The sequence below is a fragment of the Bufo bufo genome, chromosome 3 (genome assembly GCF_905171765.1).
Source record: "Bufo bufo chromosome 3, aBufBuf1.1, whole genome shotgun sequence".
Classification (NCBI taxonomy): Eukaryota; Metazoa; Chordata; class Amphibia; order Anura; family Bufonidae; genus Bufo; species Bufo bufo.
Window position 1 is genome coordinate 611,721,621 of NC_053391.1, and position 18,088 is coordinate 611,739,708.

Below are 18,088 nucleotides of genomic sequence, written 5' to 3' on the forward strand. Positions count from 1 at the left end.
CTGATGGATGAGGAAGAGGCACAACCTGGCGCTTCTGACAATCCTGAAATACCTATTAAAAAATTGATGTCACAGCCTCAAACTTCAAACAACGAAGAAGCAGGACCATCTACGCAGGTGGAAGTTTCTACATCACCGCATGTAAACCCACGCAGTGCTAGACCAAAGAAGAGCCAAAGTCAGCCTGCTTTTGTGTCAATTACACGGGAAATAATAGATGCTCAGGTCCTGGAGTACTTGAATAAAACCAGAGATGAAACTCCAGAAGACGGCATGATGAAGAGCCTTGGAAATTTTTTAAGCCGGTTTCCACGAGAACGTCAACCCCGTTGTATGTGTTCAATGAACTTATTGTTGGAGTTATACATGGGTGAAAATGACCCCTCAGAAGTGCACGAATATCTGGAGCAGGCACGGTCTCGGCTTATCCAGAAAACAAATTTGAGCCAAGCAACCTCCATGTCTTCTAACTATCCTCCTCCAACTAATTATCAATATCAAAATCCACCTCCAACTCGACATGGGCAACAATATTTTGTTCATTATCCGAGGCCTAATTATTCTGCCCAACGGCCACATCAACATGAGCAAGTTGATGTTCGCCCACCATCTAATCCACCTACTGGATCCTTCTCTCAGGATCTTTACGAACTTCAATTATAGTAAAATAAAGTTTAAGTTTAAAAGTTTACTTGTTGTAAATCTGAAAAGCTTTTGATGTTATTTAAAAAAAAATTGCTGTAAAAATTAATATTTTGTTATTTAAAAATCTTGATTTTTTTTTTATGTTGTATATAGGAACTAGAGATATGAAAGGTATAGGAGAATCAGCTGATGTACAGAGTAATGAAAGTGCAACGCCTCAACCTTGGTTGAAAGAAAGACCAGGGAAGGGTGAGTACCGGAAGCACTCGTAGCGCTTCACTCCCGGCACCTAATGCATACTAGTGAGCGCTTCCATAATGTAAGCGCTCACTAGGATTCACTTCATAAGACGCCCAGCAATTTTTCCACCACTTTATTTGGAAAAAGTGTGCCTTTATAAAATGAATAATTCTATATAGATAGAGATATATCGGGACCCTGAGTGTGGCACTGATGTGTTTTCGGTTAACATCTAAGTTGTTTTTTGTACGGTAAGCCATATTAAGCTCCCCAAAAAACAAGCTGTCACTTATTTGCCTTGTGGGTAACCAAAATCCATGAAACCTCCAGGATAGGTTTGGGAAGCTAAGAACTTAGGTTGTGCAAAGTTTCAAGGTAATTGATTAAGGTTTAGTCACATTATGGTACATTAAGCTCTTTTTACATTAAAGGGAATCTGTCATCAGGTTTTAGCATATTAAGCTGTTACCATTGCAATGTTCAATAAACTACCGGTACCTTCTTTCCAGCAAGGGTCTTTTTTTTATCACCCACTATCTCTTCAGCTTAAGGTCATGGATTGATCAATGATTAAATATACCTTAGTGTTCAATTAACCACCTCCCGTCCGCACGTTGACTATAAACGTCCGGGAGGTGGTTCTCCATTTCTGAATGGACGTTCCAGAACATCCGTTCAGAAACTGCAGCTGCACGCTAATCGTGCAGCTGCTGATCGGATTGCCCGCTGTCAGTGAGCGCTTCCATAATGGAAGCGCTCACTAGGATTCACTTTATAAGACGCCCAGCAATTTTTCCACCACTTTATTTGGTCTTCTAAAATGAATAATGCTATATAGATAGAGATATATACTGTATATACACCTGTATACAGCATCAGCCCTCCTAGGCGCACACAAACCAGACGTGGAGATCTAAGTATAAATCGTCTGGGGATGTAGGCTTGCTCTGATCCTCAGAAGTGTGTAATGTAAGAGAAAATATTACAGCCAGCAAGTGAATAAATATGGACTATATATTGAGTCAATAATGAGTCATACAAAAAAATAACAATTCTTTATTGATTTTATTTTCCCTAAAAAAATTATATACTTACCTTTATTTTTAATTAAATACAGCTCTCCTATTTTCTCTATAGATGTAAAACACTGGTCTCAACATAGTGCAGGTACAATTGCATCTTAATTTTTTTTTATTATTGACTATTTTTTTAAGATGTCATTTGTAATGAGATATTAGAAGGTATTAAAACCAAATTCCCCAAAAAATAGTTACAAAAAATAAAAAATTTTTTTTTTTACTATCAATATAATAATTCAACAAAGAGAATCGGTACAACGTGTTTACCTAATAAAGCAGAGACAGCTCACACGCACACCACTAGATATCGGGTAGGTGAAGGATTTAGATCGGTCTGATACATGGGCTTCAGTGCCTGATGATTAATGATTTGAACAGTCACGATCTCAGCATATATTTGCAACCTATGCCTGCCTACATTCATACCTATACCTGTTTCAAATTGGAGAAAGGAATGATTGCAGGGCTGGATATAGCTTCAAATAATATATGCTGATCCAGGCCCTGCACTCACAACACCCTCCAGGTGAATGCAGGCATTTAAACAATTTAGATCTGCTACTAGTGAATGCATTGTGAACTGCCTCTAGAGGCACACTGTATGGGCTCTACATGTATGTTTGTATGTTAGTTTTATGTCACAATAAAAATTCTACTTTATTAGGTAAACACGTTGTACCGATTCTCTTTGTTGAAACATATTAAGGAGGTACACCCTTGTTAACGCAAGGCTGTTTCGATCCAGTTGAAATTTATCAATATAATAATTGTAAATTGATAGTGGAATTTGGAATTTACAAAATACCTCAGCCCACAAGCCCACGTCAAGGGTCCTCATTCTCTTGCGAGTCCCTATTCTTAACTAAAAACAGGGGAACTAACTAAACTAAGAAAATTCAAACTTAATAGTAATTTAAATTCCAGAATCAAGCAGAAATCAACGAATTCCACGGATGGCTTCCAACTGCCACGGTAATGCCCCCTCTGGACTGCAGAAAAAGTCGGCATAGAGTTCCCGAACAGCAAGTCCTGCTGTTCCAGGTCGTCCAGTCTGGCTCTGTTCAAAAATGACAGAAGATGTCATATTTTGAACAATATCTGCATCTGAGGAGGCATCGTGAATCCTGGTGAAGTTGTGTAGCAGTACAAAAGCCTGTATCACCAGGGTGGCATTGTCCGGATTTATCTGTATGGATGACATGAATACCCTCCACTTTGTGGACAGTATTCCGAAAGCGCACTCAACATACCGATGGGCACGAGTCAATCGATAGTTGAAGATGCGCTTTCGGTCATCCAGATCTCGTCTAGGGAAGGGCCGCATCAGGTGGGGTGTCTTGGTTCTGGCAGGTCAAGCTGCTTTGCGCAAAGCCGTTGACCCATTCTGGAAACACTAAAGATGCGGCTGTCAGAAGTGCTCCCATAGGCCCCGATATCCACAATTACAAACCTGTAATTACTGTCAGCCAAGGCCATCAGCACTACAGAAAAATACTGCTTGTAATTGTAGTACCGGGACCCTGAGTGTGGCAGTGATGTGTTTTCGGTTAACATCTAAGTTGTTTTTTGTACGGTAAGCCATATTAAGATCCCCAAAAAACAAGCTTTGTGTCACTCATTTGCCTTGTGGGTAACCAAAATCCATGAAACCTGATGTGTTTTCCATCCAGTGCCCCAATGCAGTTAGGGAACTGCGCAGATTGTTGAAATCCCTCAGCGATACGAAGCCAATCTTCCACCTTGGGGGTGGGCATTACCGCTTCTCTGAGTTGCTGCCATATGACTTTACACGTATGACAGACGATCCCAGAGATTGTTGAGATCCTAAGCAAAAATTCAAAGTGCAGCGAAGAAAACAAATTTCCAGTTGCAAGGAATCTGTGGGAAGAATTTTTTTTTATATATATTATATTTTTTAAGCACATCACAAAATTTACATTTGAAATATTTTTTACCTCAACGTGACTATAAGCCTTTGCTCTGCAGAGATACTGCGCCTCATACTCGTGTCCACAAAGTTCAAGTCCGGAAGTAGAGACACCAGCAGATTATCAAACGCCTCTATGGACATACGGCAGTAACTCTGGAACTTTAAGGGGTCCTGACGCAGGTCGCTGTATATTGTGTGGAATTGTCCCTTCAGATGACGCTGAGCGACAATAGGATGAACCCAATGTCGCCTCCTCCCCTCCGGTTCTTTGTCCAGCATCGCTGCTTGCTGTCCAAATCGCCGAGAAAGGATCCAACGGAGGAGAACAACATTTATATCTTTCGGCATGATATAGTTTCAGAGAATGCTAGAAAAAATGCCTATCTCAAGCAAAGTTTTTCACACAGAGCTCTTAACGACACGATGAACCAAACATACTTTTATAATTTTTTTTTAAACCATTACAACTTTATTAGCATTTTTAATTTACATTGTGTTATCCGTTTTTGCGGATCCGAAAAACGGATCACATATGGATGATATATGGAAACATTTTTGCGGAACAACGGATCCGCAAAAAACGGACCGCAATCCCGGATATAAAAATGCGGACGTGTGAATGGACCCTAAGAGTCTGGGCAAATGGGAGCAGGAGTTGCACTGCCCTCCACTGCATTGGGCTAGTATTTACAGAAATGTTAGAAAGGCTACAATATCTAATGCCCATAGATTAATTCAATTTAAGATCTTACACCAAATGTATTATACGCCTAAAATCCAAGCGAAATTCCCTCAAAATAAAGTCCGCGAGTGCTGCTGTCCGAAGTGTGGATGCCCGAATGTGGATTTCGGCCATTTACTTTGGGACTTTAGCAAATTAAAATGGTTCTGGGACCAGGTCTTTGTAACCTTAAAAAAGGAGTCCTCCTCTTATAATCCTGGGGCCTTGACGGTGATGCTGGGATATTTTGCTCCAGACACTGTCATTTCAGCCCGGGTTAGACAGACCTGGATGAGGGGCCTAATGGCGGCAAAAGTTATTTTAATTAAAAACCTGGGGATCTGCCTCACTAAACGAATAGACCCAGTACTCCCGACAAATTAAAATATGAGGATATGGAAAAAAAAAACGGAGAGCAGCACGTGTGACCAATTAGATACAGTTTAATATCATTGTTTTTGATAAAGTTTCTGTGACGACAGCCAATAGGGGATGAAGGGGGGAGGATATAGGTCGTTTTCCAAATTAAATTGAAATATAATGTGATATGCAAAAGTTATGCAGGATATTGTTATTCTCCGACATGGCATTGATTATTTGCTATAATTTCCTGTTTTAGCTATTTTTCTACTGTAATGTGTATACTTTTTACTGTGAATTTTAAAAAGTAAAATAAAAAAAATTAAAATAAAAAAGCCATATCCCAACTGTGAAGAATGGTGGAGGGATTATCATGGTTGCTTTGCTCCCTCTGGGCTTGGACTTTTGGTGTCCATTAACCACTTCCCATCTGGGCCATTTGCCCCCTTCCTGACCAGGCCTAATTTTGCAAAACTGACATATCTCACTTTATGTGGTAATAACTTTGGAACGCCTTTACTTATCCAAGTCATTCAGAGATTGTTTTCTCGTGACACATTGTACTTCATGATAGTCATACATTTGAGTCAATATATTTCACCTTTATTTATGAAAAAATCCCAAATTTACCCAAAAATTTGAAAAATTTGCAATTTTCTAAATTTCTCTGCTTTTAAAACGGAAAGTGATACCTCATAAAATATTTATTGCTTAACATTCCCCATATGTCTACTTTATGTTGGCATAATTTTGGAAATGTCATTTTATTTTTTTAGGACGTTAGAAGGCTTAGAAGTTTAGAAGCAATTCTTCAAATTTTTAAGAAAATTGCCAAAACCCACTTTTTAAGGACCAGTTCAGCTCTGAAGTCACTGTCGGGGCTACATAGTGGATACCCCCATAAATGACCCCATTGTAGAAACGACACCCCTCAAGTTACTTAAAACCGATTATACAAACTTTGTTAAGCCTTTAGGCGTTCCACAAGAATTAAAGGAAAATGGAGATCAAATTTTAAAATTTCACTTTTTTGGCAGATTTTCCATTTTAATCCAATTTTTTCTTTAACACATCGATGGTTAACAGCCAAACAAAACTCAATATTTATTACCCTGATTCTGCAGTTTACAGAAACACCCCACATTTGGTCATAAACTGCTGTATAGGCACACGGCAGGGCGCAGAAGAAAAGGAACTCCACATGGTTTTTAGATGCAATGTCCCATTTGAAGCCCCCTTGAATCGCCCTTACAGTAGAAACTCCCAAGAAGTGATCCCATTTTGGAAACGAGGGGATAAGGTGCCAGTTTTATTGGTACTATTTTTGGGTACATATGATTTTTTTATCATTCATTATAACACTTTATGGGGCAAGGTGACCAAAAAATTGGTGGTTTTAGCACAGTTTTTATTTATTTTTACAGCGTTCACCTGAGGGGATCGGTCAAGTGACATTTTGATGGAGCAGATTGTTACGGACGTGGCGATACTTAATATGTATACTTTTTCTTATTTAAGCAATAATAGCATTTTTGAAACAAAAAAATTATGTTTTAATGTGTCCATGTTCTGAGAGCTATAGTTTTTTTAATTTTTTGAGAGAATTTCTTATGTAGGGGCTTATTTTTTGCAGGATGAGGTGACTGTTTTATTGGTACCATTTTATGGGACATACGCCTTTTTGATCACTTGGTGTTGCACTTTTTGTGATGTAAGGTGACAAAAATTGCTTGTTTTGATAGTTATTATTTTTTTTTACGGTGTTCACCCGAGGGGTTAGGTCATGTGATATTTTTATAGAGCTGGTTTTTACGGACGCGGCAATACCTAATATGTATACTTTTTTTTATTTATTTCACTTTAACACAATAATGGCATTTTTGAAACCCAAAAAATTATGTTTTAGTGTCTCCATGTTCTAAGAGCTATAGTTTTTTTTTATTTTTTGCGAGAATTTCTTATGTAGGGGCTCATTTTTTGCGGGATGAGGTGACTGTTTTATTGGTACAATTTTTTGGGACCTACACCTTTTTGATCCCTTGGTGTTGCACTTTTTGTGATGTAAGGTGACAAAAATTGCTTGTTTTGACAGTTATTTTTTTTATGTTATTTATCGGACTGGGTCGATTATGTGATATATTTATAGAGCCGACCGTCACGGACGTGGCAATACCAAATATGTCTTATTTTATTCTATTCTATTTTTTTTTTTATTCCTTACTTGGGGAATTTTTTTTTTTTACATGTGAAACCTTTTATTTTATTATTTTAACACTATTTTTTTATTTTACACTTTTCATCCCCCATAAGGTCATAAAAGACCTCTGGGGGACATTTACTTAACTTTTTTTTTTTTTTTCTTCACTGTTGATTTCTCCTGTAACTGGGGCTGACATAGTAGCTTTTAACTATCTTATTCCCATCCTAAAACATTTAATGTGAACAGCTTAATGTAAAAAGAGCTTAATGTACCATAATGTACATAAACCTTAATTAAGTGCAGTCAAAATTTTCACAACCTAAGTTCTCTTATTGAGTGACGTTAGCCTTGCATAGCCCCTACTACCTTTTGTGCAGCGGCTATTAGAAATCTAAAGGATTATTCACAAAGCTTGCCGCAGGATCAGCCATAGCTCCGGCTAAGGTCTTAGTCTATCTTGGATGTGGTAACGCATTGGGGATCCCAGCATGCATCTGTGGTTGCTGGGCCTCCAATGAGTCCCTGCACCTTGTGAGGAGGAGTAGGCTACCTCCAGGTACACCTGCATTTAATTTATAGACTGAATCAATATGCTCCCATATGGAGACTCATATAAATAGAGCTAGGACCACACTTTACAAAGGTGCCTTGACGGTGGCAGTGTGGCTTGTACATATTTTGGGGTAATTTTTGGGTATTTTAGGGTAATTTGTTTTGTTGCAGGCCAGCTGGCAGGTGTGCTGGTGATATTTTGTTTTCTATTGATGTATGCCTTCCCATGTGCACCCTGCTACCAAGGCTATAAATTTATGCGGTTACCATCTTTTACCAGGTCTTAGTTCAGTCTCTCTTCAGGTTTGGTCTGAGGGTGGGAATGCTCAAGTGTAGGAAAAGTTTGACTAGGACTGAAGCCTACTGGAGGCCTCACATGCTGATTGAGGAGGAGGACCAGAGAACCTGGATGCCTACCGAAGGTACATGGTACTGAAATGGACCTCAGGAGCAAGTCTGCTGTTTCTCCTACTGAAGATCCCATGCCTATCACTATTTAGCTGTTGCTCTAATACCCAGTGTCAGCCTGTGCTCCTATACATCTAAGTTGTTTTTTGTACGTTAAGCCACATTAAGTTCCCCAAAAAACAAGCTTAACCACTTGCCATCTGGGCCATTTGCCCCCTTCCTGACCAGGCCTAATTTTGCAAAACTGACATATCTCACTTTATGTGGTAATAACTTTGGAACGCCTTTACTTATCCAAGTCATTCAGAGATTGTTTTCTCGTGACACATTGTACTTCATGATAGTCATAAATTTGAGTCAAAATATTTCACCTTTATTTATGAAAAAATCCCAAATTTACCCAAAAATTTGAAAAATTTGCAATTTTCTAAATTTCTCTGCTTTTAAAACGGAAAGTGATACCTCATAAAATATTTATTGCTTAACATTCCCCATATGTCTACTTTATGTTGGCATAATTTTGGAAATGTCATTTTATTTTTTTAGGACGTTAGAAGGCTTAGAAGTTTAGAAGCAATTCTTCAAATTTTTAAGAAAATTGCCAAAACCCACTTTTTAAGGACCAGTTCAGGTCTGAAGTCAATTTGTGGGGCCTACATAGTGGATACCCCCATAAATGACCCCATTGTAGAAACGACACCTCTCAAGTTACTTAAAACCGATTTTACAAGCTTTGTTAACCCTTTAGGCGTTCCACAAGAATTAAGGGAAAATGGAGATCAAATTTTAAAATTTCACTTTTTTGGCAGATTTTCCATTTTAATAAAAAAAAATCTTTAACACATCGATGGTTAACAGCCAAACAAACCTCAATATTTATTACCCAGATTCTGCGGTTTACAGAAACACCCCACATGTGATCATAAACTGCTGTATGGGCACACGGCAGGGCGCAGAAGAAAAGGAACTCCACATGGTTTTTAGATGCCATGTCCCATTTGAAGCCCCCTGATGCACCCTTACAGTAGAAACTCCCAAGAAGTGATCCCATTTTGGAAACTAGGGGATAAGGTGCCAGTTTAATTGCTACTATTTTGGTACATATGATTTTTTGATCATTCATTATAACACTTTATGGGGCAAGGTGATCAAAAAATTGGTTGTTTTAGCACAGTTTCTATTTATTTATTTTTACAGCGTCAGTCAAGTGACATTTTTATAAAGTTTTACACAATAAAAGCATTTTTGAAACAAAAAAATTATGTTTTAATGTGTCCATGTTCTGAGAGCTATAGTTTTTTTTTATTTTTTGAGAGATTTTCTTATGTAGGGGCTCATTTTTTGCGGGATGAGGTGACGGTTTTATTGGTACCATTTTGTGGGACATACGCGTTTTTGATCACTTGGTGCTGCACTTTTTGTGATGTAAGGTGACAAAAATTGCTTGTTTTGACAGTTTTTTTTTTTGTTTGTTCTTTACGGTGTTCACCCGAGGGGTTAGGTCATGTGATATTTTTTCTATTTTTAAAATTTTTTTTTTATTCCTTACTTGGGGATTTTTTTTTTTTTTTTACATGTGAAACCTTTTTTTTATTTTATTTTTTCAACCCTTTATTTTTATTTTTATTTTACACTTTTCGTCCCCCATAAGGTCATACAAGACCTCTGGGGGACATTTACTTAACTTTTTCTTTTTTTTTTTCACTGTTGATTTCTCCTGTAACTGGGGCTGACATAGTAGCCCCAGTTACAGGAGAAATACACCCCCCAGAGAGGCTGTACAGCAGAATACTGCGCTGTACAGCCTCAGTGCAGGGCTGATCGAGGTCTCTGAAAGACCTCACACAGCTCCTGCACTCTCTGGTCACGGCGGTCACATGATCGCCGGGCCGGAACAGGAAGCGCATAGCGCTTGAGAGATGAGTCCAGCGTTCTCTGACTTTGAGCCCAGCCACACCCACTGTGAAGGAGCCCAGCACTGCCCCGAATCCTCCGAATCTCCTCCTTGCTCCCCGACGTCACAAAGCTAGAGCGCCGTAATCTCGCGATGCTAGCGCATGCGCAGTTTGTTCCCTGGGGCTGATGCCAGCATAGGGAAGGAACACTATGCCGACACTGCACATGCGCTAGCTCGCCCATCGCGAGATTACAGCTCTCTAGCTTTGTGACGTCAGGGAGCAAGAGGAGATTCGGAATATGAGGGGCGGTGCTGGGGTCTGGAAACTTTAGTAGCCTCATTTACATATCTATAAAATCATTTTTTTGACAAAATAAAAGCACAGAGCGCTATGGGGACTGGATATTGCGGATGTGCTAGCAGTGATCTAGCAGCCCATGTCCTCAGCTCTATACCTAAAATCCAGGTGACAGGTTCCCTTTAATGTCACTCATTTGCCTTGTGGGTAGCCAAAATCCATTAAAACTTCCAGGACAGGTTTGGGAAGCTGGGAACTTGGGTTGTGCAAAGTTTCAAGCAATTGATTGAGGTCTAGGCACATTATGGTACATTAAGCTACATTAAGCCATTTTCACATTAAATGTTTTAGGATGTGTCTATTTTTTGTTACCTTGCCTCACATAAAGTGTAATATAGAGCAACCAAAAATCATATGTACCCTAAAATAGTACCAAGAAAACTGCCGCCTTATCCCGTAGTTTCCAAAATGGGGTAATTTTTGGGGGAGTTTCTACTCTAGGGGTGCATCAGGGGGTCTTTAAATGTGACATGGCAGCTTAAAATTATCTCAGTGAAATCTGCCTTCCAAAAACCATATGGCTTTCTTTTCCTTCTGCGCCATGCCATGTGCCCGTACAGCAGTTTACGACCACTTATGGGGTGTTTCTGTAAACTACAGAATCAGGGAAATAAATATAGCATTTTGTTTGGCTGTTAACCCTTGCTTTGTTACTGGAAAAAATTGATTAAAATGGAAAATTTGCCAAAAAGTGGAATTCTGAAATTTCATCTCCATTTTCCATTAACTCTTGTGGAACACCTAAAGGGTTAACAAAGTTTGTAAAATTAGTTTTGAATACCTTGAGGGGTGTCGTTTCTAAAATGGGGTCACTTTTTTGGAGTTTCTACTCTAGGGATGCATCAGGGAGTCTTCAAATGTGACATGGCAGCTTAAAACTATCCCAATGAAATCTGCCTTCCAAAAACCATATGGTGTTCCTTTCCTTCTGCACCCTGCCGTGTGCCTGTACAGCAGTTTACGACCACATATGGGGTGTTTCTGTAAACTACAGAATCAGGGCAATAAATATTGTTTTGTTTGGCTGTTAGCCCTTGCTTTGTTAGCAGAAAAAAATTGTTTAAAATGTAAAATCTGCCAAAAAAGTGAAATTCTGAAATTTCATCTCCATTTTCCATTAATTCTTGTGGAACACCTACAGGGTTAACAAAGTTTGTAAATTCAGTTTTGAATACCTTCAGGGGTGTAGTTTCTAAACTACAGAATCAGGTCAATAAGGTCATTTTCCATTAATTCTTGTGGAACACCTACAGGGTTAAAAAATCTTGTAAAATCTGTTTTGAATACCTTCAGGGGTGTAGTTTTCATTTTTGGGTGGTTTCTATTATGTGAGCCTCACAAAGTGACTTCAGACCTGAACTGGTCATTAAAAAGTGGGTTTTGGAAATTTTCTGAAATTTCAAGATTTGCTTCTAAACTTCTAAGCCTTCTAACTTCCCCGAAAAATAAAATGGCATTCACAAAATGATCCAAACATGAAGTAGACATATGGGGAATGTAAAGTAATAACTATTTTAGGAGTTATTACTATCTATTATAAAAGCAGAGAAATTCAAATTTGCTCATTTTTGGTAAATTTGGTATTTTTTTAATATAAAAATGAAATTTTTTTACCTAATTTTACCACTGTCATGAAGTACAATATGTGACGAGGAAACAATCTCAGAATGGCCTGGATAAGTAAAAGCGTTTTAAAGTTATTACAACATAAAGTGACACGTCAGATTTGCTAAAAATGGCCTGGGCAGAAAGGTGAAAAATGGCCTGGTCCTGAAAGGGTTAAATAGTGTCGGACTAGGGTGCCTAGGGCCCACCAGTAAAATTTTATTTTGGGGGCCCACTGTACGGATACATTCAAATATTACCTGCTCACACAGCAGCAAGATGCTATTAGATGATTAAATATGGGGGTCCCTGGGAGATGGGTACTATCTCTAATCTACTTCATTACAAGAAAAACTTGTAAACTATTACACAGAGTATTAAACAGAATTAAAGGAACCAATCAGTACTTAAAAATACCCTTACAATACATAATTACCCACACAGGTGGTATCTTGAGAGGCTTTCTGTGTGCCTCCTGTATAAAGACCTGGTATTGAGTTTCATCACTAAGGATATTGTCCACTTGATTGGCCATATACTATATGACTTCAGTGGAACACTAGATATATAGACCGCAAAGTCAATTGGTGATAAATACCACATCATTGTAACATTGCCCCTTGTCATTTTTCTGTATCTTTTTCATTGTGCTACTCTTCTCCCCCTTTCCAGTTATTTACTATGTAAATTATTGAAATATTTATTAATAAAGGTATACTTTTACGAATAATAGTCCCATTGGTTTTGTTGGAGATGTATGTAATATATGTAGATTTATGGGCTCTGGAGGTTATCTGATATCTCTGAGGTTTTTGTAGGTTGTTTATTCCCACAATCCTAGCAGACCTCCCAAAGCTACCCACATGAGCTGACAATGCCCATCAACAGTCACCATCTGAACTGCAGGTCACAAGGAATACTAGCAGGTCCAACTCATACATGATGTCCATCTTTTAGTAAAGCAGTTGTACTGCTTCCATCTCAGAGATTTGCATCCACTTTGCAGAGGACATCTCTCCTAACCTCTACTCTCCAGCAGCTTCGAATCTCTACCACCTCTCTGCAGAAGGACAAGCCTTTCTCCGGATGACCAAGCCCCAATCTATCACACACCTTTAGCCACAGATCCAAGTGGCAAACCACCTCGAGACCATAAGGAAGGACACCATGTCCAAAACACGTTGGCCTCTATACTGTTCTATGCAACCTTTTCCATGTTTTTTTCAATAAAGATTCACAATTTTTATGAAAATGGTGCTGGAGTTACCTTTTTGTTATGGCAAACCACCTCCTTTAAACCCTTCAGGACCCTGCCATTTTTCACCTTAAGGACCAGGCCGTTTTTTTTAAATTTGTCACTTTATGTGGTAATAACGTTGGAATGCTTTTACTTATTAAAGCCATTCTGATAGTGGTAAATTTTTATTTAACCGCCTCACGTCCGCCCATAGGATATAAACGTCCTATGGGTGGACGTCTATTTCTGACAGCACGTTTTAAAACGTCCTGTCAGAAATAGCAGCTGCACGCTAATCGTGCAGCTGCTGATCGGGTTGCCCGCTGTCAGTGACAGCAGGGCAACCCTAAGACAAGGCAGGGACAGTGCCCAGGTGTCCCTGCCTTCACGATCGCAGCAGACACAGCGCTCACCGAGCGCTGTGTCTGCAGAGAAGGAAGCGCTGTGCGCTTCCTGTTCCGGCCCGGCGGTCATGTGACCGCCGTGACCGGAGAGTGCAGGGGCTGTGTGAGGTCTCTCAGAGACCTCGATCAGCCCTGCTGTGAGGCTGTACAGCGCTGGATTGCTGCTGTACAGCCTCTATAGGGGTGCATTTGTCCTGTAACTGGGGCTACTATGTCAGCCCCAGTTACAGGAGAAATCAACAGTGAAAAAAAAAAGAAAAAGTGAAGTAAATGTCCCCCAGAGGTCTTGTATGACCTTATGGGGGACGAAAAGTGTAAAATAAAAATAAAATAAAGGGTTGAAAAAATAAAATAAAATAGACATATTTAGTATTGCCGCGTCCGTAAAAACCAGCTCTATAAAAATATCACATGACCTAACCCCTCGGGTGAACACCGTAAAAAAAAAAAAAAAAAACTGTCAAAACAAGCAATTTTTGTCACCTTGCATCACAAAAGGTGCAACACCAAGTGATCAAAAACGCGTATGTCCCATAAAATAGTACCAATAAAACCGTCACCTCATCCCGCAAAAAATGAGCCCCAACATAAGAAAATCTCTCAAAAAATAAAAAAACTATAGCTCTCAGAACATGGACACATTAAAACATAATTTTTTGGTTTCAAAAATGCTATTATTGTGTAAAACTTTAATAAATGAGAAAAAGTATACATATTAGGTATCGCCACGTCCGTAACAATCTGCTCTATAAAAATGTCACTTGACTGAAACCCTCAGGTGAACGCTGTAAAAATAAATAAATAGAAACTGTGCTAAAACAACCAATTTTTTGGTCACCTTGCCCCATAAAGTGTTATAATGAATGATCAAAAAATCATATGTACCCAAAAATAGTACTAATAAAACTGGCACCTTATCCCCTAGTTTCCAAAATGGGGTCACTTCTTGGGAGTTTCTACTGTAAGGGTGCATCAGGGGGCTTCAAATGGGACATGGCATCTAAAAACCATGTGGAGTTCCTTATCTTCTGCGCCCTGCCGTGTGCCCATACTGCAGTTTACGACCACATGTGGGGTGTTTCTGTAAACCGCAGAATCTGGGTAATAAATATTGAGTTTTGTTTGGCTGTTAACCATCGATGTGTTAAAGAAAAAAATTGATTAAAATGGAAAATCTGCCAAAAAAGTGAAATTTAAAAATTTGATCTCCATTTTCCTTTAATTCTTGTGGAACGCCTAAAGGGTTAACAAAGTTTGTAAAATCGGTTTTGAATACCTTGAGGGGTGTAGTTTCTACAATGGGGTCATTTATGGGGGTATCCACTATGTAGGCCCCACAAAGTGACTTCAGACCTGAACTGGTCCTTATAAAGTGGGTTTTGGCAATTTTCTTAAAAATTTGAAGAATTGCTTCTAAACTTCTAAGCCTTCTAACGTCCTAAAAAAATAAAATGACATTTCCAAAATGATGCCAACATAAAGTAGACATATGGGGAATGTTAAATAATAAATATTTTATGAGGTATCACTTTCTGTTTTAAAAGCAGAGAAATAGAAATTTAGAAAATTGCGAATTTTTCAAATTTTTGGGTAAATTTGGGATTTTTTCATAAATAAAGGTGAAATATTTTGACTCAAATTTATGACTATCATGAAGTACAATGTGTCACGAGAAAACAATCTCTGAATGACTTGGATAAATAAAGGCGTTCCAAAGTTATTACCACATAAAGTGAGATATGTCAGTTTTGCAAAATTTGGCCTGGTCAGGAAGGGGGCAAAGGGCCCAGATGGGAAGTGGTTAAAAAAAATCCCAAATTTACCAAAAAAATTGAAAAATTCACAACTTTCCAAATTTCAATTTCTTTGCTTTTAAAACAGATAGTGATACCTCATATAATAGTTATTACTTTAAATTTCCCATATGTCTACTTTTATGTTTGGATCATTTTGTGAATGCAATTTTATTTTTTAGAAGTTTAGAAGCAAATCTTGAAATTTTTCAGAAAAGAATCAGTTCAGTTATGAAGTCACTGTGGGGCTTACATAATAGAAACCACCCATAAATTACCCCATTTTAGAAACTACACTCCTCAAGGTATTCAAAACTTATTTCACAAACTTTAACCCTTTAGGTGTTCCACAACAATTAAAGGAAAATGTAGCAGATTTTCCATTTTAATCAATTTTTTCCGGTAACAAAGCAAGGGTTAACAGCCAAACAAAACTCAATATTTATTACCCTGATTATGTAGTTTACAGAAACACCCCATTTGTGATCGTAAACTGCTCTACAGGCACATGGCAGGGTGCAGAAGGAAAGGATCGCCTAATGGTTTTGGGTGGGCAGATTTAACTGGGATAATTTTAAGTTGCCATTTCACATTTGAAGACCCCTTGATGCACTCCTAGAGTAGAAACTCCAAAAAAAGTAACCCCATTTTGAAAACTACGAGATAAGGTGGCAGTTTTGTTGGTACTATTTTAGGGTACATGTGATTTTTGGTTGCTCTATATTACACTTTTTGTGAGGCAGGGTAACAAAAAATTGTTTTGGCACCGTTTTTTATTTTAGCTTTTTTTACAATGTTCATCTGACAAGTTAGATCATGTGCTCTTTTTATAGAGCAGGTTGTTAGGAACGCGACAATACCATATATGACTACCTTTTTGGTTGTTTCAGTTTTACATAATAAAGCATTTTTGAAAAAATATTTTTTAGTGTCTCCATATTCTGAAACCCATAGTTTTTTATTTTTGGGCGACTGTTTTATGTAGGGACTCATTTTTTTCAGGATGAGATGACGGTTTGATTGGTACTATTTTGGAGTGCATATGACTTTTTGATGGCTTGGGATTACACTTTTTGTGATGTAAGGTGACATAAATGGCTTTTTTGACACTGTTTTTATTTTTTTATTTTTTACGGTGTTCACCTGAGGGGTTATGTCATGTGATATTTTTATACAGCAGGTCGTTATGGATGTGGCAATACCTAATGTCTATTTTTTTCACTTTTACAGCAATAAAAGCATTTTTGAAACAAACATGTTTTAGTGTCTCCATATTCTGAGAGTCATAGTTTTTTTTTATTTTTTTGGGCGATTGTCTTATGTAGGGTCTCATTTTTAGCACGATGAGATGACTGATTGATACTATTTTTGAGCACTTGGTATTACACTTTTTGTGATGTAAGATCATAAAATGGCTTTTTTGACAGTTTTTATATATTTTTTTATACGGTGTTCAGGTGAGCTTTGACCGTGGTTTACAAGGGTGAAAACACAGATGCCGGCGTATGCAGCAGGGGCCCGGCTGTCAGTGACTTCTGGGTCCGGCCGTTGATTGGGCGGGCGTAGTTCCTGCACCTGCCTGATCAGCCTGCCATACATGTACGGCACTGGTCTTTAAGTTAGGGCCTCCAGCGCCGTACATGTACGGCAAGGGTTCTTAAGGGGTTAATGGGCTCTCCTCCGCCCCCACCAGTCAGTGTGGTGTTGCAATGTATTGGCATGACTACACTTTGTCCTTAGCCAGCACCAGGCTCTTCACAACCCTATCCAGTCTATTCTACTTCCCCTGTAACGATCACCAAGAAGACTCTAATTTTTTTTCAGTCACAGCATCAAACACACAGCGATACTGGACATATATGCAGTTCCACAGAATGTATATGCAAAGAGTACTGAGAGTGCAGGGAGATAAGAATATACAGTATGCAGTACGTTTTACCTTGCATATGCAGCCCCCCCCCCCCCAAAATGTAGGCACCATTCACAAGACCTGTCTGTTATGCTGACTTTATTATGTGGACTGCATGGGGGTACTTGGTAGGTGCTGCGGGGGATAATATGAGCACTGCACAATGATATTTGGCACTGCACAATAGTCCTTGTTGGCTGGTGAACAATCTGACATCACAGTCCATTGGCTGTAAATTCAAAATTTATAAAATTTCACCATTTTCTAAATTTGAATTTCTCTACTTTTAGGACTGATACTAATACCTCATTAAATAGTTATCAACCAACATTCCCCTTATGTCTATTTTTATGTTGGCATAATTTAGTAAATGTCATTTTATTTTTTCAGGAAGTTGGAAGGCTTTGAATTTTAAAAGCAATTTTTTTTTAAAGAGGACCTATTACTAGTTTAAAAACTAACTATATCAGTGGGCAGAGCGGCGCCCAGGGGTCCCCCTGCACTTACTAGTATGTCTGTCGTTTTTAGTTTTTAAACTAGTGAAAGGTCCTCTTTAAGCATCAATTCAATTGTAAAGCAATTTTGAGGGGCTTACATAATAAAAACCACCCATAAATGACCACATATTAGAAACGAGACCCCTCAACTGATGATACAAACTTTGTTAACCCTTGAGATGTTCCACAAGAGTTAAAGGAAAATGGAGGTGAGATTTTAAAATTTCCCTTTTTTTTTCCAGATTTTTAATGT